Source organism: Macaca mulatta, chromosome 1, assembly GCF_049350105.2.
Source record: "Macaca mulatta isolate MMU2019108-1 chromosome 1, T2T-MMU8v2.0, whole genome shotgun sequence".
In the NCBI taxonomy this organism is placed as follows: Eukaryota; Metazoa; Chordata; class Mammalia; order Primates; family Cercopithecidae; genus Macaca; species Macaca mulatta.
In genome coordinates, this window is record NC_133406.1 from 67,733,827 (window position 1) to 67,759,202 (window position 25,376).

The window sequence follows — 25,376 nt, forward strand, 5'->3', positions numbered from 1 at the left end:
GTTTGGAAGTTTGATTTAGGCTTTTAAGAAAAGTTCCATGCCTCTTCTTAACACATTCGATCATTCCTCTGGTTCTTCAAACTCATGGAATATATCATAATAATTGTTAGTGTCCCTGTCTCCTAATGTTATCAATTTTCTGAGTCAGTTTTGATTGATTAATTTTTCTCCTGGGTTTTTTTCTTTTTGCTTCTTTGCATACCTGATAATTTCTTTATTGGATGCCAAACATTGTGAAGTTTCCCTTGTTGAGTGTTAGATCTAATAGTGATTAGTTCTTGAGCTTTATTCTGAGATAGGTTAAATTACCTGAGAACAGTTTGTTCCTTTCAGTCTTGCTTTTCACCTTTGTTAGGAGGGGCAAAACCTGCATTTAGTGTAAGATTAATTTTCTGAAGCAAAATCCTTGATATGTCAGTCTAATCAGTGGATCATAAGGTTTGAGATTTTAAAATTCTGGATCTTCAGAATAGTCCCCATTTCGTGCTCTGTGTAAGATTCGGCATCTCTTCCCTCTAATCCTGTTAGGCAGTTTTTTCCCCAGCCTCTCATTGTTTCCTTACATGTATGTGCTAAGAAGTACTGAACTGTATGTTACGAGTGACTCAGTGCAGGTATCTGGAGTTCTCTGTCTACACAGCTTTTTATTCTGGGACTCAGCCACATGAACTTTAGCACACGTAGCTTCTTCATACTCCCAGGTTTATCTCCTCAGCACTCACCTGATTGTACAGTGACCTTACTGTCCCCTTTCTCCAGGTAGTAAGCTTGGAAAATCATTATCATATCATATTCTCATTGAATATGATCTCATATCATGATCTCATTTTTTTTTCTTTCTCTAAATGATCACTCCTTTATTGCCCATCTTCAGTGTCTTAAGTGCCATTGTTTCATATGCTGTCCGTTGTTTTAGTGTTTTCAGGTGGTGGGATAAATCTGATCCATGTTATTTTATCTTAGCTGGAAGTAGAAAATGTGATTATTAGAATGGGGTCGTTTTTGGTGTTTAAATAGACTATATAAAAATCTGCAGCCGCGATTTCAGGAGGGAGTGGGAAATTACACAGGAACTGAGAGTCCTGCATTAGAGAACAAGATACGGTGAAATTTAAGAGGAGACAGAAATTTGATTGTTTAGAAGAAGTGGAAATTGGACAACGTAGTTTATGAATAAAAAGTAAAAACAAAATTTATTAAGGTAGAGAATTAGTTTTATCTTACATTTACCTTAAGGAAAGGCATTCTCTAGCTGTCTGCTCTTTAACCTTTGAATCATTGTCTTAGAACACTCCATTTGATTTCTGAATGAGATTACTTATTAAGTTTTAACATTCCAGAAATGGTGATGTAAATGTAGTTGCTTATGTCATCTTTCTTCACTTTAAAACTTAAAGTTAACAATGATAAAAGATAATGTGTATTATATTTACGTAAAAGTTAAGTATTTTTATATTACTTTTTGAGCATGTCGGGAAATTAGTTTAGTATAGTTATGTTAACTAGTAGATATATGGTGCCATCTAATGGCTAATATGAAAATATATTTAGTAAATACTTCAGTCTTTGCCTAGTGTGTATATATGAAATTTTACTATGAAATTATCGTTGCTTTAGATGTCCAAGGTGCAGTTTTTATTTAAACTCTAAGATATATGTATATTTTCATTTCAGTTTATAGTTTTTAAAATTCAGCTATATATTGGTCTGACTTTTCATCATGTTTAAAGCCATATACTTGCAATTAGCACAATTTAAAGTATATTCGATATATTCAATATAAAATTAGCATATAAATCAATTTTAATAAGCAAGTCAAAGTTACAGACCTCCTGTTTGCTATCTTTTAGTTCTGGTTCCTTAAGACGTGACCCAATATATAGTTATAAATTATGCCTTATGGAACCTCAGCTTTATTGTAAACAGAATTCATTTTCCTTCCACCTTTCATCTGTTTTTGTACATTTTACAAAATATATAAAAAATGTTAGAGTGTTGTATTAGGTTGGTGATTTTTTTTTTTTTTTTTTTTTGAGACAGAGTCTCACTCTGTCACCCAGGCTGGAGTGCAGTGACCCGATCTCTGCTCACTGCAAGCTCTGCCACCTCCCTGGTTCACGCCATTCTTCTGCCTCAGCCTCCCTAGAAGCTGGGACTACAGGCGCCCGCCACCACGCCTGGCTAATTTTTTTGTATTTTTAGTAGAGATGGGGTTTCACCGTGTTCACCAGGGTGGTCTCGATCTCCTGACCTCGTGATCCGCCCGCCTCGGCCTCCCAAAGTGCTGGGATTACAGGCGTGAGCCACCGCGCCCGGCCTACATTGGTGGTTTTTAAGTGCTGTTCCAGATTGTTAGGGCTTCTCTAGAGCCACTCACAGGGTGTGATGGAGATGGCTAAGTTTAGAAAATTAGCATATCAATGGCTCTAGAAGTCCCACACTGAAAAACTTTTCAACTTTATTTAGCCCAATATTTCCTGAATGCATTTCACCGTGGAACCCCTTACCTTCCTTTTTTAAAAATCTCACATCCAGATTTGTTGATCTAGTGTTCCTCAGATGTCATTTTGGCAATCGTCTTAAATTCCATTTTTACAGATGAAGGAATATTTCATATATATGTATGTGTGTGTGTATGTGTGTATATATTTCTTGTTTTAATGAAATAAAATTTGTTGCTTTTTCTTGTCATATAATATTTATCAAAAATTTAGCAATATGCCACTTACGCTGATGTGATTATTCCACATTGTATGCCTGTATCAAAATAGCTAATGTACCCCGTAAATATATACACATATATATACCCCCCAAAAATTTTAAAAATTAGTAAATACAGAGTAATCATTGTTTCTTTTACATTCTTGTCATTTCCTGGTTAAAAAAAACTTTATCAAATTGGTATTATTACAAAGTTGGAGGTCTCACTTTACCTGACTTCAGGTTATATTGCAAGGTGTTAGTAACCACAATAGCATGGTATAAAAATAGTCACAGATCAGTAGAATAGAACAGAGAACCCAGAAATAAAGCCACATACTTACAGCAAACTGATCTTTGACAAAGTCAACAAAATTATACACTGGGGAAAGGACACCCTATTCAGTAAGTGGTGCTAGGAAAATTGGATTGCCATATGCAAAATGAAACTGGACTCCTGACTGTCACCATATACAAAAAATAACTCAAGATGGATTAAAGCCTTAAATGTAAGTCCTGAAACTGCAAAAATTGTAGAAGAAAATCTAGGAAAAACTCCTCCAGACATTGGCCTAGACCAAGAATTCATGACTAAGACCTTCAAAAGCAAATGCAACAAAAACAAAAGTAGACAAATGGGATTATATAAACTAAAAAGCTTCTGCACAGCAAAAGAAATAATCAACCCAGTGAACAGACAACCTGCAGAATGGGGGAAAATCTTGCCAACTTTGCATCTGATTTTAGGTCTAATGTCCAGAATCTACAAGGAATGCAAACAACTCAACCAAAATCCCTCAAATAACCCCATTAAAAAGTGAGCAAAGGAAATGCACAGACATTTTACAAAGGAAGACATATAAATGGCTAAGAAGCATGTTGAAAAAATGCTCAACATCACTAATCATCAGAGAAATGCAAATTAAAAACACAAGGAGATACCGTCTTACACCAATCAGAATAGCTATTATTTAAAAGTCAAATAACATCTAATCTGGCCAATATAGTGAAACCCCGTCTCTACTGAAAATACAAAAATTAGCTGAGTGTGGTGGCATATGCCTGTGGTCCCAGCTACTCGGAAGGCTAAGGCATGAGAATCGCTTGAACCCAGGAGGCAGAGACTGCAGTGAGCCAAGATCACATCACTGCACTCCAGCCTGTGCAATAAAGCGAGACTCAGTCTCGAGAGAGAGAGAAAAAAAAAAGTCAAATAACAGATATTGGCAGGGATGCAGAGAAATGGAAACACTTATATGCTGTTGGTGGGAATGTAAATTAGTTAAGCCACTGTAGAAAGCAGTTTGGAGATTTCTCAAATAATTTAAAACAGAAGTACCATTTGACCTAGCAGTCTCATGACTTGAGGGAGAAGAAATCATTATGTCAAAAAGATGCCTGCACCTGTAGGTTTATTGCAGCACTATTCGCAATGGCAAAGATACAGAATCAACCTAAGTGTCCACCAACAGATGACTGGATAAAAAAATGTGTTTATTTATTTATTTTTGTGTGTTTGTTTTTGCTTGAGACAGGGTCTTGCTCTGTCACCCAGGCTGCAGTATAGCGGCACGATCATAGCTCACTCATCCTTGAACTCCTGGGTTCAAGTAATCCTCCTTTCTCAGCCTCCCAGGTAGCTAGGACTACAGATGCACACCACCATACCTGGCTAAAAAATGTGGTTTATATAACCATGGAATTTCATTCAGCTATAAAAAAGAATAAAATCTTGTCTTTTGCAGCAACATGGTGGGAACTGGAATGGAGGACATTATTTTAAGTGAAATAACTAAAAAACAAAGTCAGATGCTGCATGTTCTTATGGGTAAGTGGGAGATAAATAATGTGTACACATGGACATAGAGAATGTAATAATAGACATTGGCGACTCAGTAGGATAGAAGTGTAAGAGAAGGATGGGGGATGGGAAATTACTTAATGGGTATAGCGTACACTGTTCTGGTGATGGCTGCGCTAAAAACACTGCTATGCAATGTATCTTTGTAACAAAATGGCACTTAACCCCCCTGAATTTACAAAAAACAAATAAATAAAAGGCACATGTAACCATGCTTGCTTAAGAAAACTGATGGAGGGACAAGATGGCCTACTAGATGCAGGGAGGAAGTAGCATTCACACTGAGAGAGACCAAATTATTGACTAAACCACCTTAATTTGGGCAGATCTTCAAAGAGAAAAAGCTGAGAGTGGATGGAAACACTGAAGCTGAGCATGAAGGGGGCGGAAGCTGGGAACACTGTGTAGGATAACTGAACCCCTGGACTAGTTCCTGGCCCCTAAGAGCTCCTGGGAAAGAGGCGAATGAAGGACCTGAGGGACAGCTCACTTTCACCACTGACCCCTAGGATCCTAGTTACAGGGTGCCTCGAGTCCCCTGTGGACATGTGAGCTGGCAGAGAGATCTTGCTGGGGATAGGCAGAGACTAATTTTCAGATGTTGCAGAGCCTGGGAGTTTTTGTGGGCTGGGTAGCTCCGTCAGAGAGTGGCCATGGATGCCTTTCCTCTAGGGCTCCCCATCTCCCTTCAGGAAGTGCCAGCCCTAACTGACCTCTGAGCCAGAAGAGAGTGGGGCTGGCTTCGCTATGGAACAGGGCACATCTGTTGTGCTAGCTCTCTTGTCGACTGCCTCTCCCTGGACCTATGCCTAGGTGTACTGTGTAGCATCAGCAGCCCAGCCTGAGTGCTTGGGGTCAGGTTCCAGCTGTGCTGAGGAATTGCAGGTGTTTCTGGGCCACTGGGAAAAGAAATAAGGTGAAACATTGCACTCAGGCTGGGCTGCAGATGCTACACAGCTTGACATCTGGGTACCCCCAGAGCTGCAGCCTGCAGCCAAGATCATGGCCAGCACATGAGCTGGGGAGGAGCCTGTACCCTTAGAACACTGAGAGGGGTGACACACATGGGTTCCTGGACCAGGGTGGGAACCAGACATGCATTTCTCCTTAGACAGGGCCTGTCCAGAAGGGGTTTGGCATATTTCCCTGTTGCAGCCTCTGCCTGGGGGACCTGGCAGCCTGGAACACCTAACAAAAGAAACTCGGGCGTGGGCGCCCGTGATTGGAGGGAGTTCCCTAAAGTGGACCTGGTGAGGCCATCTCTTCTCTCCCTCTCCCCGTCCCTGACCTCCCCACTGCAGAGCACACCAGTGAAAGTGAGGAAGTACAAGAGTTGTGTGGCTGGGTATTAGCCTAGCTACTGGCCATTACTCTTAAGTGCCAGCTACTGGATTCTAGCCCAAACTGCAGCACCAAAAATCTGCTGATATATACACCTGTGAAACCAAGTGCAAGTGTTTACCTACACATAAAGATGTTGTACAGAGCCCTAGTCCTCTGAAAGCACCCAGAAACGAAGCTAACTGACTATATACAGTTAACACTGCAGAACACCAACCCTCCAAGATGAGAGTCAGTGCTAGAACTCTGGCAATTCAAAAAGCCAAAATGTCCCTCTACCTCCAAATGAATCCACTAGTTCCCCAGCAGTGGTTCTTAACTAGTTTGAAATGACTAAAATAACAGTCATAGAATTCAGAATCTGGATAGCAGGGACGCTCATTGAGATTCAGGAGATAGTTGAAACACAATCTAAGGAATCTGGTAAGATGATCCAAGAGCTGAAAGAGGAAATAAACATTTTAAGAAGGAACCAACTGAACTTCTAGACCTGAAGAACTCATGACAAAAATTTTGTAATACAATCAGAAGTATTAACAGCAGAATAGAACAAACTTAGGAAAGAATCTTAGACTTTGAAGACTGTTTCTTCAAGGCAACTCTGACAAAAATGAAGAAAAAAGAATTTTTTAAAACTGAAAAAAAAACTCTGAGAAATATGGGATTATGTAAAGTGATTAAATCTAAGACTCTGGCATTCCTGAGAGAGAAGGAGAGAGAAAAATAACTTGGAAAATATACTTGAGGGTGTAGTCCATGAAAATTTCCCTAATCTTGCTAGAGGTTGACATGTTAATCCAATAAATACAGAGAATACCAGATAGATACTATAGACAGGAACCATCACCAAAGCACATAGCCATCAGATTCACCAAGGTCAACACAAAAGAAAAAAATCTTAAAAACAGCTAGAAAGAAGGGTCAAGTCACATACAGAGGGAACCTCATCAGGTTAGCAGCAGACCTCTCAGTAGAAACCTTACTAGCCAGATGAGATTGGGGGCCTGTTTTCAACATCCATAGAGAAAAGAAATTTCAACTGTTTCATCTCTTACCAAACTAAGCTTCATAAGTGAAAGAGAAATAAAATCTTCATCAGATTTTAAGCAAATGCTGAGGAGATTTGTTTCAACTAGACCAGCCATATAATAAGTCTTTAAGGGAGTGCTAAACATGGAATCGTAAGAACAACATCTGATACCACAAAAACACGCTTAAGCAGGTAGCTCACAGGTACTGTAAAGCAACTATGCAATCGGTTCTACATAACAATCAGCTGACAAGATGATGACAAGATGAAAATCATGTGTATCAATACTAACCTTGAATGTAAAGGCACTAAACACCCCACTTAAAAGACACAGAGTGGCAAGGTGGATAAAAAGAGAAGGCTCAACCATCTGTCGTCTTCAAGAGAACCATCTTACCTCTCGTGACACCCATAGGCACAAAGGAAGGGGATGGAGAAAGATATGCAAACAGGAACCAAAAAAAGAGCAGAAGTCACTATTCTTATATCAGATAAAACATATGTTAAGCCAGTAAAAATTAGGAAGAATGAAGGACATTACAAAATGATGAAAACTACAATCCAACAAGAAGACTTAATTATCCTAAATACATAGGCACCAAACATTGGAGCACCCGGATTCATAAAACCAGTTCTTCTTGTCCTACGAAAAGACAGACAACCACACAATAATAGGGTGAGACTTCAACACCCCACTGATAGTGTTAGATCATCAAGGCAGAAAACTAACAATGAAACTTCAGCCTTAAACTCAACATTTGACCAATTGTACCTCATAGACATCTACAGAAAACTCCACCCAACAACTACAGAGTATATGTTGTTCTCATATGCATACTGAACATATTCTAAGAGCCAGCACATGGTCAGTCGTAAAGCGAATCTCAGTAAATTAAAAAGAAAAATCATACCAGCCACATTCTGAGACCACAATACAGTAAAAATAGAAATCAACATAAGGAAGATCTCTCAAAACTGCACAAGTACATGGAAATTAAACAACTTACTCTTGAAACTCCTGGGAGAATGTTGAAATTAAGGCAGAAATACATTATTTGTATTTAATGAAAATAGGGACACATCTTACTAGAATCTCTGGGATACAGCTAAACCAGTGTTAAGAGAACAGTTTATAACCCTAAATGCCTTCATCAAAAATTTAGAAAGATCTCAAATGAACAATCTACCCTTGCCCCAAAGGAACTAAAAAAGAAGAAAAAATACCAGCCCAAAGCTAGCAGAAGAAAAGAAATAACTAAAATTAGAGAAGAGTTTAATGAAATTGAGCTGCAGAAATCCATACAAAAGATCAATGAAATAAAGAGTTGGTTCCTTGAAAAATTAAACAAGACTCATAGACAGCTAGATTAACAAATACAGTTGGAAATGACAAAGATGGCGTGTAAGTGATCCCACAGTAATACAAAAGATCCTCAGAGAATAATGTGAACAACTCTATGCATGCAAATTAGAAAATCTAGAGGAAGTGTATAAAATTCTGGAAACATGCAGTCTTCCAAGACTCAATAAGAAAGAGATTGAAATCCTGAACAGATCAATATCGAGATCTGAATCTGAATCAATAATAAAAACCCTACCAACCAAAAAAGCCCTGGACCAGATGGATTCACAGCCAAATTCTAACAGACACACAAAGAAAAACTGATGCCAATCCTACTGAAAACTATTCCAGGAAATCAAGGAGGAGGGACTCCTCCCTAACTCATTCTACAAAGCCAGTATCACCCTAATACCAAAACCTGGCAAAGACACAACAACAACAAAAAAAGAAAACTTCAGGCCAGTATCCCTGATGAACATAGGCACAAAAACCCTCAGCAAAATACTAACAAATCAAATTCAGCAGCATATCAAAAAGTTAATTTGTGATGATTAAGTATCTTTCATTCCTGGGATGCAAGGTTGTTCCAACATACATAAATCAAAAATGCTTCACTGCCTGAACAGAATCAAAAGCAAAATCCACGTGATCATCTCAATTGACACAGAAAAAGCTTTTGATAAAATCCAATATCCCTTCATGACAAAAACCCTCACCAAACTAGGCATCAAAGGAACATACCTCAAAATAATAAGAGTCATCTATGCCAGACTCATAGCCAACATCATACTGAATGGGCAAAAGCTAGAACCTTTCTCCGTGAGAACTGGAACAAGACAAGAATGTCTACTGTTACCACTCTTATTCAACACAGCACTGGAAGTCCTAGCCAGAGCAATCAGGCAAGAGAAAAATAAAAGGCATCCAGATAGGAAAAAAAAAAAGTCAAATAGCTTCTTTTTGCTGCTGATATGATTCTACATGTAGAAAATCCTAAAGACTCCACCAAAAGGCTGCAAGAACTGATAAACAATTTTAGCAAGGTTTCAGGATACGAAATCAATGTACAAAAATCAGTAGCATTTCTATACACCATAATGCCCAGACTGAGAATCAAATTAAGAACACAATCCCATTCATAATAACCACACAAAAAATGAAATGCCTGGGAATACATCTAACCAAGGAAGTGAAATGAAAGATCTCTATAAGGAAAATTAAAAAACACTACTGAAAGAAATTGGAGATGACACAAATAAATAAGAAAACACTGTTCTCATGGATTGGAAGAATCAATATTGTTAAAATGGCCACACTACCCAGTGCAATCTACAGATTCAATGCTATCTCTATTAAACTACCAATGTAATTCTTCACAGAATTAGAAAAAAAGGCCATTCTAAATTTCATATGGAACATTGGATACCCAGGGACATAAATATGAGAACAGTGGACACTGCACACTACTAGAGAGGGCATGGGGGCATGGGTTGTAAAACTACCTATTGGGTATGTGCTCACTACCTGGATGCAATATAAATCACCATGTAACAGGTCTGTACATGTACCCCCCAGTATCTAAAATAAAAGTTGAAAGTAAAAAAAATTATTATTTAAAATTGCTTTATTACTCTGAAGTTGGATATTTTTTCAATTTTAAGAGTGATTTAACTTTTAAGAAATAAACATTCCTCTTTAGTGACGATTCCATGGAAATTATTCTTGAAGATTTATTAATGCTCTTTATTTAAAAAATTAAAGGCTTTTTTGAGTAATTTTTAAAACCATATGTTAAATTTTGCCCTCTTTTTTGTTTAACTTTGAATTTTGATTGTTTTTAAGACAGTTCTCATATTTGTACATAGGAAAAAAGTATTAATCATTTTTATTTCTAGGATTTTTTTTGTTTAATTTTATATAGCATTTCTATACACCAATAATGAGTAGCTGAAAAAGGCCAAGAAGGCAATCACTTTTACCAGAGGTATGGAAAACAAAATAAAATAATAAAGTTAGCCATGAAGGTGAAAGACGTCTATGAGGAAAACTGTGAAACACTGATAAAAGAAATTGAAGAGGACCCAAACAAATGGAAAGCCATCCCCTACTCATGGATTGGAAGAGTTAGTATTATTAAAATGACCATATTACACAAAGCAGTCTACACATTCAGTGCAATCCCTGTCAGAATATCCGTGTCATTTTTAACAGAAATAGAGAAAACAACTCTAAAATTTGTATAGAACTAAAAAAATAGCCCAAATAGCCAAAACAATCCTGAGCAAAAAGGATAAAGCTGGACGCAGCATACTCTCTGACTTCAAAATACAAGGCCGTAGTAACCAAAACAGCATGATGTTGATATTAAAGCAGACTTATAAACCAATGGAATAGAATAGAGAACCCAGAAATAAATCTACATATTTATATCCAACTGATTTTGACAAAAGTCCCAAGAACATATTTTGTGGAAAGAATAGCCTCTTCAATAAATGGTGTTGGAAAATCTGGGTATTCATATGCAGAAAAATGAAACAGTATTCCTATCTCTCACCATATACATACATGAACTCAAGACTGATTGAAGACTTAAACGTAAGACCTGAAACTATAAAACTACTAAAAGAAAAAAGGAGAAACACTTCAGGACATTGGGTTAGGCAAGATTTTATGGCTAAGACCTCAAAAGCACAAACTAAAACCCCCAAAATAGACAAATGGAACTATATTAAGCTAAAAAGCTTCTGCACAGCAAAGGAAACAACAGAGCAAAAAGACAACATGTTGAATGGGAGAAAATATAAAATATTAGCAGACTTTATCTGACAAGGAACTTATATTCAGAATTTACAAGAAACTCAGTGGTAGAAAAATAAATAATCCTATTAAAAAGTGGGCAAAGGAGATGAATAGACATTTCTGAAAAGACAGTTTGATATCACTGATCATTAAGGAAATGCAAACCAAAGTGACAATGAGATATCATCTTACACCAGTTAAAATGGCTATTATCAAAAAGATTAAAAATGACAGATGTTGTCAAGGATGCAGAAAAATGGGAATTCTTATACACGGTTGGAGGGAATGTAAATTAGTACAGCCACTATGGGAAACGGAGATATCTCAAAAAAGTAAAAATAGAACTACCATACAATCCAGAAATCCTTCTACTAGGTATTTATCTAAGGGGGAAGAAATTAGTTTTTATCAGTGGGATACCTGCATCCATAGTTTCTTGCAGCACTATTGACAATAGCACAGATATGAAATCAATGTAAGTGTCCATTTTCAGATGAATTGATAAGAAAATGTGGTAAATTTACACAGTGGAATACTATTCAGCCATAAAAAGAGTGAAACCTTGTCATTTGCAGCAACGTGAAAGAAACTAGAGGTCATTATGGTGAATGAAATAAGCCAGGCACAGAAAGACATTGCATGTACTCACTCATATGTGGGAGCTAAAAAAGTGGATCTCATAGAGGTAGAGAGTAGAATAGTAAATATCAGAGGCTCAGAATGGTGTGTGTGGTAAGGATAGGGGAATAAGAGGTTGATTAATGCATATGAACATAGTTAAATAGAAGGAATAAGTTCTAATGTTCAGTAGCAGAGCAGGGCGACTAGGTAACAACAATATATTGTGTATTTCAAAATCTAGAAGAGAGGACTTGAAATGTTTCCAACACATGGAAATAATAAATACTGGAGGTGATGGATACCTTGAAGTACTCCAAGTTGGTCATTCTATTCTTGTAACAAAATACCAGATGTACCCCATGAATATGTGCAAAAATTATGTATTAATAAAAATGTTTTTAAAGTTTTGATTTTATTTTTATTTTACAGATATTTGCAAATGTATACAAATACATTTTTTACGTGGTATGTCAAGTATTTGCTTTAAAATTGTATACGTATATATTTATGGTTATCTCCCTATTTTCATGTACGGTATTCTATATTTGTAAGTATTGTATTTGTCCAGACAGTTGAATCCTGACTCTGCCACTTAATGGTTTTGTGAATTTGGACAAATTATTTCATCACATGTTTTGGTTTCCTTTTCTGCAAGGGTAGTAGAGTTGTTGTGAAACTTGAATGAAATTATACGTGTAAAATACGTGGGATAGTGCATGATGCAGAGGAAGCCTTGAATTACTTTTGTTGTAATTTTTATTAGACTTGCCAAAGTATGTTCATCTTATTTTAGTCCTCCGTCCTCATGCGTGTGCGTACACACATACATACGCACATACACACACACACACACACACACAATCTAAGAAAATGTTCTTAGATACTTCTGTTGCTTTTATTGAATTTAATTTTTTGCTGTTTTTATGTCCTCCTACTTTCTTTAGGGCTATTTTATGCCTTCTTTTCTTTTTTTTCTTGAGGCAGAGTCTCTGTCACCCAGGCTGGAGTGCAGTGGCGTGATCTTGGCTCACTGCAACCTCTGCCCTCTGAGTTCCAGAGATTCTCCTGCCTCAGCCTCCCTAGTACCTGGGATTACAGGTGTCCGCCACCGCGCCAGGCTAATTTTTTGTTTTTTTAGTAGAGACAGGGTTTCATCATCTTGGCCAGGCCGATCTTGGTCTCCTGACCTCGTGATCCACCCACCTGGGCCTCCCAAAGTGCTGGGATGCCTTCTTTTTAAAACTTGTTTCTGTGTGCCTCGTAGTTTTCATCCTTTTGTGATTAAAAACACATTTTAAGACTGAATTATGTTTTTCATTAACCTCTTAAGAATGAAGTTTTATTGTTAGAATAATAAAGGACTCTTGTTTTCACTGAGGTTCATGGAGGCTAGAAATTGAATGTTGTTTTGAATCCAGGGCAACCTAAAACCTCTGCTTTAGTGCTGAAAAAAAAAGCAAGCAGCTTTGCTGTGTTCCTGATTTTAAAGTGAATACTTTTGAATTGTAATATATTCTCATGAATTTTTTTTGCTATATTATTTTGGCTGATTTCTTTTATCAGGCTAAGTAAGTTACCTTCCAGTTCAAACTTACTAATTTTTTTCTTTTTAAAATTATAGGTTGCTGTTGAGGTTTCTTAATAACTTTTTTTTTCTGCCCTGTTGAAAGGGTGTCTTGACTCCTTTAACTTGTTTGTGTGATGAATTATATCAGTTGATTTTCTAATGTTACATTATTTTTACATAGTGGGGATAAATCTAACTGTCTGGATGTATTTCTCCATGTATTTCTGGATTTGGGTTTTAGTATTTATATTTTACATTTATATTCATCATTTTAAATTACATTTATGTTCATAATTATTGCCTAGCAATCTATCCCAAATATCAGTGACAAATAAAAATAAGCATTTATTTTCATAGATCTGAGAGTCAGCTGGCTTCCTGCCTTTTTGAAGCATACATGCTAGTACGGGAAGACAGATAACAACTGATGTAAAAAGTAATAAATTATTTGGTATTTTAGAAGATAAGAGATACAAAAAATAAGCCAGGGAAAAGGTGAGGTATGGGTGTTAATGGGTTGCACTTTTAAATATTGTTGACAGAGTTGTTCTCACTAAGAAGGTTATGTTTAAGCAAAGACTCAAAGGAGGTGAAAGAATCAGCTATGTGAATATCTGGGAAAATGCCATCAAAGCAGAGGGGGAACATCCAGGGAAAAACAACCTGGCTAATACTTGAGAAACATCAAGGCAGACTGTGGAATGAGCTAGTAGGGAAGTGGTAGGAAATGAGGTCAGAGTAGTCATAGAGAGCCAGATCATGCAGGAAATGAGGAGCCATTGGAAGGTTTTGACCAGAGGACAGTCCTGATTTATATTTTGAAGGGCTCATTCTGGACACTGTGGTAAGATTAGACTGAGAGGGACAAAATTGTAAGTGGGTCATTCAGATAGCAGCTCTTGCAGACTGGAATGATTCACCACGTATCACCATAACCAAGATAAACTGCCCATAAGAACTATACATTTTTTAAGTTCTTTTTAAATTTTGAAACAAAATGAAGAATAATATTTAAAAGCAAGCACCTGTGTAACTAGAACCCGGGTAGAGAAGTAGAATGCTGCCATTTCTTCAAAAGCCCCCATGCACTCTTCCTTAGTATTATGTCTTTTCTGCTTACTTTTATGGACATTAATTTTGCTTGCTTTAAGTTTTACCACCTAAGTACACATCCTTGAAAGATTAGTTTTGCCTGTTTTGAACTTTATATTGGAATCTTGCCCCTTCTGCCTTGCTTCTTTTGCTTAACCTCATGTTTCCAAGTTTCAGTTTTTTGCATATAACTATTATTCATTCATTTTTATGGCTACATAATTTTCTAGTGTATGAGTATATATCCATGAATTTTTTTCTCCACTGTTGAGTCTCAGATTTTTATCGTCTGAAAGATTTCCAATTGCGCCACTTCCTCACGAATACTTCATATTACAGGTTCTAAATTTTGGCCATTCTGGAATAATGATATTGCTTTATGATGTAATTTGAAGTTTTCTGATACATAACAAAGTTGAATACCTTTTCATACATTTATTGGCCATTTTTATTTTATCCTTCGTGATAACCCTGATCAGGACTTTGCCCATTTTTTTTGTGCTGTCTTAAAAAAAATGTTTTTACACATTTTTAATATATTTAGATATGAGCCTTCTCCTCCTGATTATGTGTTGCAAATACATTATTCCATACAATATATTATTTGGCTTCCCTAGTCATTATATGATATCTTTTGATGATCAGAAATTTTAAATTTTAATGTAATAAAATTTATCAGTATTCTCTTGTGATTTATGATTTTTATGTCTTGTTTAGTAAGAAATCCTTTGCCTTGGGATCATGAAGAAAAGTATTTGTATTTTTTTCTGCAATATTGATTGGCTAACACATTTCACACTTAGATCTATAATCTATCTAGAATTGGTTTGTATGTAAATTCATTTTTCCGTTATATTCTCGATTTTCCAAACACAATGCATTGAAAACATGATCCCCCACTCACCCACTGCTCTGCAGCCAACTTTGTCATACATCAGAATCTATGTGTGCAAGTGTCTATGTCTGGCTTTTTGGTATGTTATCTATTCCTGTGCCAATATCATCTGGTTTTAATTATTCTACTTTTAAAATAATTATTGGTATCTGGTAGAGTTTCTTCCCTTTAGTTTTCATTCTGTGCCTGCCAAGAAACCTTTTAATTACTGTTTCAGCTTTTCAGGTACTCTAATACCAGGAAGATGTGTGTGTCCTGGTTTGACATTCTGTTAACATTTCTGTTATTCTAATGGAGTTTTCTCCAGTGTAAATTTTAAGTTGTTCATATATCCTCTGTCATTTGAGTTTATTTGGCTACTGTGTAACAGGATCTAAATGCTAGATTCTTTACCTCTATTCATTTTTTACCTCACATAGGCCCTCTAGGCCCTGAAAAAAGACAAGTTTTTGGTCTTCTGAAAGTGAGGATAACACAGTAGACTGTGATCAAACTGTTCTGGAAAGATCAAACTGTTCTGGAAAGCAGCTTGCTGACCAGTCACTTGCTGGCAATGCTTCTTAACTTGCTCTCTTTAAGCCATTGCATTATATTCTTTAGCAGGATTAGGAAACAGTTTCCCTTTTAAAATGCATTGAATATTGGAAAAATCCTTACAAATACTGGTTTTAATATTTTTCCCACATTAATTTTATTCACAAATGATTTTTAATTTTTTTTTTAACAAATGCTGTTTCTGTTTGTTTTCTTCTGCTTTAAAATTTTTTTTTCCTTATTGTGAAAGTCTTCAAATGTATTTTTACTAGATGTTCTCAGTTTTACTTTGAAATTGGAGACCATAATTGCTTCATCAGAATCAGATAGCATAATAGAATGATTAGTTTTCACCAGTTAGAAACATTATACTGCTGATTTCTATTTGACTTGTATTATATTATTTTAATTTTTTTCCTGACATGTTTTGCTGAGCCAACATTTTCATTAACATTTATTAGTGTTTGGCTCCTAATGGAGTAGTAACCTTGAAATTATCCATATTGAATTTCATTTTGTTTTGATGTGTTATTTCTTTAATATATTGAGGTCCTTAGTGTATCTTAATTTCTTTCAGCGAATTAGCAGTCATGCCCTACCTAGTATTCCTAGGACCTTCTACAAAATTAATGAACATATTCTCAATTCCTTTATTCAGGTCATTGGTAAAGGTATTAAGTAACACGGGTTTATATATCTCCCAAAATATCTAACTAAAATGGATACCACTGAAAGACGTGTCATGGTATACCACCAAATTTTACATCTCTTAATTTCATCATTTCATTGCTTATCTTTTCTCTTTTTGATTGACAAATTCTTTCTTCAGTTAATGTTGATTTGGTTGCTGGTGACCCTTGTAACACTACTTCTTACTTTATAATACCTTACTTATTGAAAGTAGGTCCTACTTTATTTTAATTACTTAAAATTTATATTTCAATCTTTAAGGACAAAGACTCAAACTGTTTCTCACATGATTCTGCTCCAAAACTGCGATGCTTGTTCAGAGGTTACTCAGAACTCTATCAGTACCTAAACTTAAAGGATTGTATCTTCTTTGCAAAGCTTTTAGAGTAGTTTTTCTTTAAAATTTCAAATATTTTTGCTTTTACTATATCTGATACAGATATATCAACAAAGAGGTAGAATGGTATCACTTTGCAAATGGAGCTACACATTTTTTATTCTATATGCGTTGAGAATGCAAGTGAGTAGAACATTCCAATTGCTATATTCGGGTGGGAACACAGTATGATGTTGATATTGAGCTCTTGTCATCACTAAAGTATGCTGGACTCATTTATTTAGTGGATAAGAAAACATGATATGCTGGTAAGGTTAGATGAACCTTTGATTGCCTATTTATGTGTTCGTACACAGCAAATCTATTGAACCCTTCAATGTTTTCAGGAAAAGCTACTTCTCTTCAGAATGGATCAGGCTTAGTAAGGGGAAAGATGGTTTTTGAGTGAGCGAACAATGTTTTGATCATTTCAAGAAGAGAACCAGGTGTCCTAATATTAAAATTTAAGAGGAAGATGGTGTCTCTCTGAGAGATTTGAATGAAACTGCTTTGTATTTACCAGAATTTTGATGGGTTTGAACTAAATCTTGAAATAAGCACATCTAAAACTGTGGTTGAAATCACAGATTGGCTTTAACCAGAATATTCCCTTGGGGCTGGTGTTGAATTCAAAATCTTACTCATAGTAGCTCAGCAATGAAGATCTTATTGAAAAGAAAGAACAAAGAATCATTGAAAAAGTAAAGGAGGGGAAGCGGTGACCTTAGATATTGCCCATGCCATTTCTCATTCAGGTAATTTTAAAGGAATCCATACACATTGAATAGGTAATGAACAAATTTGACATAGTCAACCCTAGTTTGTTGTTCAAAAGAATGACTATGCTTTGCTATAGAGAGATTTGCCAGGAAAATAAGTTTTTCTTAGTCTAAACTTCATTGGAATCATAATTCTAAAGCCTCAATCAAGACTGTCCTTGAAGAAAAGTCTCTGCCAGAGATTGACACAGTTTTATATTAAGATTTGGTTTAAATATATGAAGTACATTAAGTATTATTAAGTAAGAAGTATGTGGTTTAAATATACTTTATATTTGGTTTTCCATACTTGATAAGTGTTTGGGTTTTCTGTTTTTTCCAGTTTCTTCAAGATTGATTTAGGGTTTTTTGTTGTGATATTCAAATGAATTTTCAATTTATTGCATTGTACTTAGAGGAAATACAGGTTCAATCTATTCATGGCTTAAACTCTGAAACAAGTTGAGTGGCATGTCTTTTATCAACCTGACCAGGTAGGTAACTGTTTCTCTTAGAGGGCATTTTTTTCCCTAAGATCTTAGTTTTTCACATCACTGCCATCTATGCCTTCATCCGTTGTCCCTTTAAGTTACTCACCAGTGAATTGTGTCAGTAAATGCTCTTTGTAATGATTGGTTTTTATAAAATCTGGGGTTAACAGCTAGCATTGCTACATTCTTTTTTTGATTTACATATATTCTTTCCAGTTTTGTGTCATTTATAATGTAATATAAAAATTTGAGGGAAATTTTATTTGTGAACTAATTGAAATATTATAAAAGGAAACTGAAACATATTAACCTTCTGTTTTCCTAAATTATCTCTTAGAATTATGAATAATTCTCTATGTCCAAACCCAGAGCAAAATAAATTATAGCAGTTTTCTGATTAAAATATGGGGAAAATATTTAGAGCTAATTAAATGTAAAACACATATATCTTTTTCAATGAAAGTTGCCTTTGATAGTTCACATTTTGGTCAAGAGATAGAATTGCATCTATTAAATGAATTATTAAGGTATCCATGACATGGAGTTAGAGGATTAGTGTTTCATGCCCAGCAGGACAAATCAGCAATACATCCCTTATAATGCAAATTGTAAGTTGTTGCTTTTTATCTTTTTAAAAAAATAATTAGATGAAGCAGAGGTACTTTTTGTTTAATTTTGCATTTAAGATATAATGAATAGAATAGTCTTGCAAAATTTATATTAGAAGTTATAATTAATTTGTTTTGATAGAAGTATTATTTAGAGTATTATTGTGGTCCAAGTAAATCAAAATTGAAAATGTGTTGGTTTAGTAGATAAATATCCCCCATATGTTTAATTGTTTTAATGTATATCCTAGCATTTTTCTCAGAAAAAATTTTCTTAGCTAGAAAATGTTCTTTCGTAACAAAATATGATGCAGAATTTAAGTGAAATCTACAATACTTGCAAAGTTGAAATGTATTTGCTCTTGCTTTGACTTTAGTAAGATTGTAATTTTATCATCTTTTTAATGACCAACTTATCTGTAGAAATTAAAATGAATTTTACCACTGTTACTGAAGCTTAAAATTTAAAAAAATTGGTATTTTTAAAGTTTAATTTTTGTAAACACATACATTTATTTCTAAATATAAAGATAACTGCCAGAGCCAGTTCAGTATACATAACACAAATAATCATTAGTCTTGAAAGGACTAAACTTTCTACATTTTCTGGTGAGATATTGTACCTAGTGCCCCTTCTCACTTTGCAGTATGATCTTTAGGTAATTCATATAGCGGATGATATAGCTCACAGAGAGCAGTTAATATTCTTTATTGAGCACTACTAATGAATATCAAGCTTATTTTTTACAGAGTACCTTTAGTTTTTTAATTCATATGTGTTTTATTAGCTTTTCAAATGTGGCATACAAGGATGTACTGCATATTTTGGTTTTTAAACTTAATTCTAAATTCTAAAATATTTTGAATAGTAACTTGAATAGAAAAAAGTTACGATTCCAGTTTTAAAATTCATGTATTTACTTTGAGGAAGCTGAAATTGCTTGCTATTTTTTAACATATATAAAAGCTATAAATAAAACATTTGCACATAATATATATAGTAAGCTATGTTACTTTGGTCACGTAGCGTTTTCTTATCTTTTATATGCAGGTTGGCGTACAAGGAGCGGTATTGGTGTTTAAGATCATGGATTCTGGAATCAAAATGTCTAGGTTCAAATCCAGGTTCTACCACTTCATAGATTTGTGAACTTGGACAACTTAATTATTCTCTGGACTTCAATTTACTAATCTAAAACCTAAGATAATATTATAGTACTTATCATAAAATTGTCTTCAGCATTAAATTTTAAAATGAAAGCAATTATAACAATATCTGGCAAATGGGAAGCTAAGAGATTAGCAGTTAACAGTTTGGGTTCAGGAGTCAGTGTGCCCAAGTTCAAATCCAGATTGTGTCACTGAATAAAAATTTTAAGATCTTGAAGATTTTACTTACTCTTTGTGAACCTCCGTATCTATATCTGTAAAATACGGTTGCAGTGAGGATTAAGTAAGATAATGCTTGTAAAGCACTTAAAATAGTCCCTGTTAAATAATAAGCACTTTTTAAGTGTTTGATATTGTTCAGGTTTTTAGTTGGTCTTGGTTTTGTTGTTTACCACATTAAAACTTTGCAAATTTGGATGGGAAAACAGTGCATTAGTGAAATTTGAGTTATTGACTATATTCAACAAATTTAATTCTTCAGATGTGTAATATTAACCTAAACTAATTATTGACTGTGTGCTTTTAAATAGAATTTTTTTTTTCTTTTTGAGATGGAGTCTCACTCTCACTCAGGCTGGAGTGCAGTGGCGCGATTTTGGCTCACTGCAACCTCCGCCTCCTGGGTTCAAGCAATTCTCCTGCCTCAGCCTCCTCGGTAGCTGGGATTACAGGTGCCCACCACCACACCTGGCTAATTTTTGTAATTTTAGTAGAAATGGGGTTTTGCCATGTTGGCCAGGCTGGTCTTGAACTTCTGACCTCAGGTGATCCACCTGCCTCAGCCTCCCAAAGTGCCGGGATTACAGGCGTAAGCCACCACACCTGGCATAAATGGAGATTTTGAAGATCCTCCTTAAGAGGCATATGTATTTAAATAGATTTATTTTCCTGCAGTGGATGGCCTAGAATGCTTGAAAGAAGGTAGCTTCATGTATAGATAAATTAACCATATTTTTAGAAATACTTATGTAGAATGACTTTGTAAGCAGATTCATAGTATAAAAAGATTTTAGGGGGAAATTCTACTCCTATAATGAATGAGAATATATTTTTTATTAGTGAGGTCTAAATCTGTGTAATTTTTTAATTGATGGTGTACAGCAGGGGTGTCGAATCTTTTGGCTTCCTTGGGCCACACATAAAATACACTAACGGTAGCTGATGAGCTAAAAACAAATTGTAAAAAAAACTCGGCCGGGCGCGGTGGCTCAAGCCTGTAATCCCAGCACTTTGGGAGGCCGAGACAGGCGGATCACGAGGTCAGGAGATCGAGACCATCCTGGCTAACAAGGTGAAACCCCGTCTCTACTAAAAATACGAAAAAAAGCTAGCCGGGCGAGGTGGCGGGTGCCTGTAGTCCCAGCTACTTGGGAGGCTGAGGCAGGAGAATGGCGTAAACCCGGGAGGCAGAGCTTGCAGTGAGCCGAGATGGCGCTACTGCACTCCAGCTTGGGCGACAGAGCGAGACTCCGTCTCAAAAAAAAAGAAAAAAAAAAAAAAAAACAACTCATAAGATTTTAACAAAGTTTACAAATTTGTGTTGGGCTGCATTCAAAGCCATCCTGGGCTGCATAAGGCCGGCAGGCCATGGGTTGGACAAGCATGGTTTACAGTATTCATATCTTTAGTTTAATTTCAGTATGTCTTCTATTGCAGTTTTATGTACAGGTGGGATTTACCTGTACAGTTCTGAGTTTTATACTCAGAACTGTTACTGGCTAACTTCTGGTATCATTATAATATATTTGAAATAATAAATATTAGTTTAGTTCTCAGCTAAGGATGAAAAATGAGCTTGAAGATTTTAAATATTTTTATTAGAAGATATTTTATTTCTTGTCTATGACCATATTACTGTTTTAAAATTGTAAATAGATAAAATATTTTTAATGAATGTAAAAAACAGGCATTCAGTCAGGGAATTATGTGAATAGTATGTTTACAGCAGGCATATTTCACCTTTTTTCACCTTTTCCTAGTGGAGCAAGCGGCTTTTTTTTTTTTTTTTTTTTTTAAATTTGTCTGATGCCACAGTATGTATTTATCTAAAGATATGTAACATAATATATTTACCATTAATAAAGCCTGGCACCTGCATTTGCCAGCTTGGTTTTATTTAGCGAGTGAAGTGTTTCATGTGGAATAAGAGGAACAAAAAAGAGGGAAAATTTTCAAATTTTGTTAACTAACCTGACCTTTACCAGAACATCATACTCATATTTCCCTCTGTGAAATATTCTGTTGGCATTTCCAATGTAGCATGTCAAAAACTAAACTAATCATCTATCATTCTCCTTCTATTTTCCTCTTTCCTCCCATGCTCTAATCCAAATGCCTTTCTTCTCATATTCTTCATTCTGGTTAGTGCATTACCATTTACCTGGTCACTCAAAGCAGAAACTTTAGAATTAACCTCAACTCTTCTTCTTTCTTACTCTCTAAATTTACATAAGTGGATCATTATCAATTTTCTTTGAATAAAGACTAGATTTCACCCTTCTCTGTTACCACTGCTACCACTTAAAGAACTGAAGATATTTTACCACTGTTGACTTGCTACCATATTTCAGTTTTCTAGTTGTTGTTTTTTTTTTAAACCAATATAGTTCTACAAGGCATACTTGTAATCATGTTACTCCCCAAATACAAAATTTTTGGATGATATTCAAGGTTCTTTGACAATATGGACCTTGCTTTCATCTCCAGTTACAGCTCCTCTGGTATATTCTTGATCTTTCCTGAATACACATATATTTATTCATTCATTCATCCATCCATTTGTCCACAGATGTTTATATGTCAGCTATGTGGTGCTGTCCTAGGTACTTCGAAGATACAGAGGTAAATAAATATGACAGCTGTGATTATTGCCCATTAGTGCTTATAGAATGCCAGGTATATTTTACCAGGTGTCTTATTAAATGCCAGGTGTCTTTAACCATGCTATTTCAAATGTACTTTTACTATTTATAGAGGTTCTATTAATCTTTTATACCCTATTCAAGTGCCATCTCTTCTAAAGCATTTTGTGACTTTCTCAGGTACTGGTTCTTTGTGTTCCGGTAATAATTTATATTCATATCTCTATTATAGTATTTACTATATGTTATACTTACTTGCTTATAGTGGATCTCTCCTACTAGGTTGAATTTTTAAAATGGGCAAGAGAAAGATGAAAGAGGAACATAGAAATAAGGATTGAGGCAAGGGATAGAAAGAGGCAAGAAGAGGAGAGAAGGTAAACAGAAGCAGTATGAGTAGTAGTTAAGACGCAGACACTGGGGCCAGACAGGGTTTGAATCCTGACTTACTATTTGTACACATAGTTTAATATCTCTTTGTCTCAATTTACAATTGGGATGATAATAGGATCTTTGTGAAGATTAAATGGGTTAATATATATAAAATGCTTAAAACAGTGAGTGGTATATAGTATATGCTATATGTTTTTGTTGCTATTTTTGTTATCGATAACTAGCTTTCTTAAGTGACATGAGCTACATTTTCTCTTTCATTTAGTTTTCCAAGACATGGGAGATTTTCAGTCTGCATGATATCTAATCTTGTGTAGCCACTTAAGGCATTAAATGTCTGATTGTTTTGAGCCTGGACTAAAAGAGGAACTCCTATATATATTTGTTATTACAGTGTAATATTGAAATACTGCTCTTTTTTGCCTCTTCATAACAGATTATGTTCTGCTTCTGATTTTCCTGGCTATCTGAAATGTTGATTTTAATTATTCTGTTTTCATTTTTACTCCATATCTCAGGCTTGATACATACCACTGTTTTTATGTCATATACCTTAGCTTCTTTTATTAAAATAGTTTTCTTCCCTGGCTGTGCTTCAGCCTGAGGACAAGACAGGCAAGGCTAATGTCTGGCTATAATTTCCTGGTTCTAGGAGCAAGATCTGTCCTTCAGCACCAGCCTGGTATCCAGCTAGCACTCCTACCATTCCTGCTGCCTCCTACTCTCACTCCTCCTCTCACTTCCATTGCCCCTGCCTTACAGTGTTACTCTGCTTCATCTTCTACTGTAACACCATTGACCCCGCTTTGAAAAGATATAATGTCTTATTCAGTTCTATACCTCGTATGCCTAACTTTTATAAATAATGAAAAAGGAAATCAAAGCACTCATCATTGACCAATTGGTGACTTCATTTTTAACAAATGAGTTAAGATACTATTTGCCATTGCTCTCTGATTTAAGAATCTTAGAGAAAACAACATTTTAGTTGCTGCTTGAATGATGGAGGAGGAAGAGTAGATTATACAGGGATCTTTGTAGGGGTGTTTGAAACTTAGAATCATTCTCAGCTAATACTTGAATATTATCTGTAAGACATGGAGGATACAAAAACTTAGCTCCTGTTTAACTTCAAATGACTGATATAGTGACAAATAAAAAAGTTGAAAGAGAGATTGCCAAGGACTGGAGAAGCTGTCTTTTGTCTTTTCCCACTGTATAAAACCTCTCTAGGTGATTTCATATATTTGCTTGAGACCAAATTCTCTTGAAAATCTAGTAGCTTATCATAACAGAATTTCATTCAGTTTCTGGAATATAACATGATCCTCTGTCTCTGGGCTTTTGCACATGTTATTTCTGCCTGAAGTAATTCTTATTAATTCTTAAAATATAATCATAGAGTCCATAACTTCCAGAAAACCTTTCTTGATCTTTCAGCACTGGAATAAGTGTTCCTGTGTTCTCATAGTCCCTGTTCTTTCCCAATCATAGCCTTTATTACACTATATTGCCTTTATTACGCTGTGTTGTATCTGTCTTCACCAGATTGTTCAAGGAACTCAGGAACTGTTTATATAACAATGCCTGGTATATGGTTGGTGCTCCAAATATATAAGTTGGTTGAGTGAATGAGTAGGATATAGTAGAGAGGCGTTGGTTGTTCTAGGCAAGGGAAGAGGATCAATAAAAACAAGGAGTGTGGTATTGAATATTGCAGATTCTGAGGCAATGAGTACAACATTTGACTGGAGTATAGTATTGAAAAGGGAGGCTGGAGCTTTGAATGCCACATTAGGGAATACAAAGTTTACTAAGAAAGAGCGATTGAAGCTTTTAGAGATAAAAATAATGATATGTGTTCTCATAAATTTTGTTAAGTAATATATCCGTGCATGGGATATAACTTTTTTCTAATTCTTTTTTTTTTTTTTTTTTTTTTGAGACGGAGTCTCACTGTATCACCCAGGCTGGAGTGCAGTGGTGTGATCTTGGCTCACTGCAACCTCTGCCTCTCAGGTTTAAATGAGTCTCCTGCCTCAGCCTCCTGAGTAGCTGGGATTACAGGTGCCCGCCACCATGCCTGGGTAATTTTTGTACTTTAGTAGAGACAGGGTTTCGCTATGTTGGCCAGGCTGGTCTTGAACTCGTGACCTCAAGTGATCTGCTCACCTTGGCCTTCCAAAATGCTGGGATTACAGGCATGAGCCACCGTACCTGGCCTTTTTTCTAATTCTTATTTTCAAA

At 35.5% G+C, this 25,376-nt stretch overlaps 1 protein-coding gene across 4 annotated transcripts in view; it reads left to right on the forward strand.

Annotated features, from left to right (window-relative positions):
* Positions 1-25,376, forward strand: part of SYT14 (synaptotagmin 14) — a 224,562-nt gene that overhangs the window by 42,618 nt on the left and 156,568 nt on the right. The gene's annotated exons all lie outside the window — the stretch shown is intronic.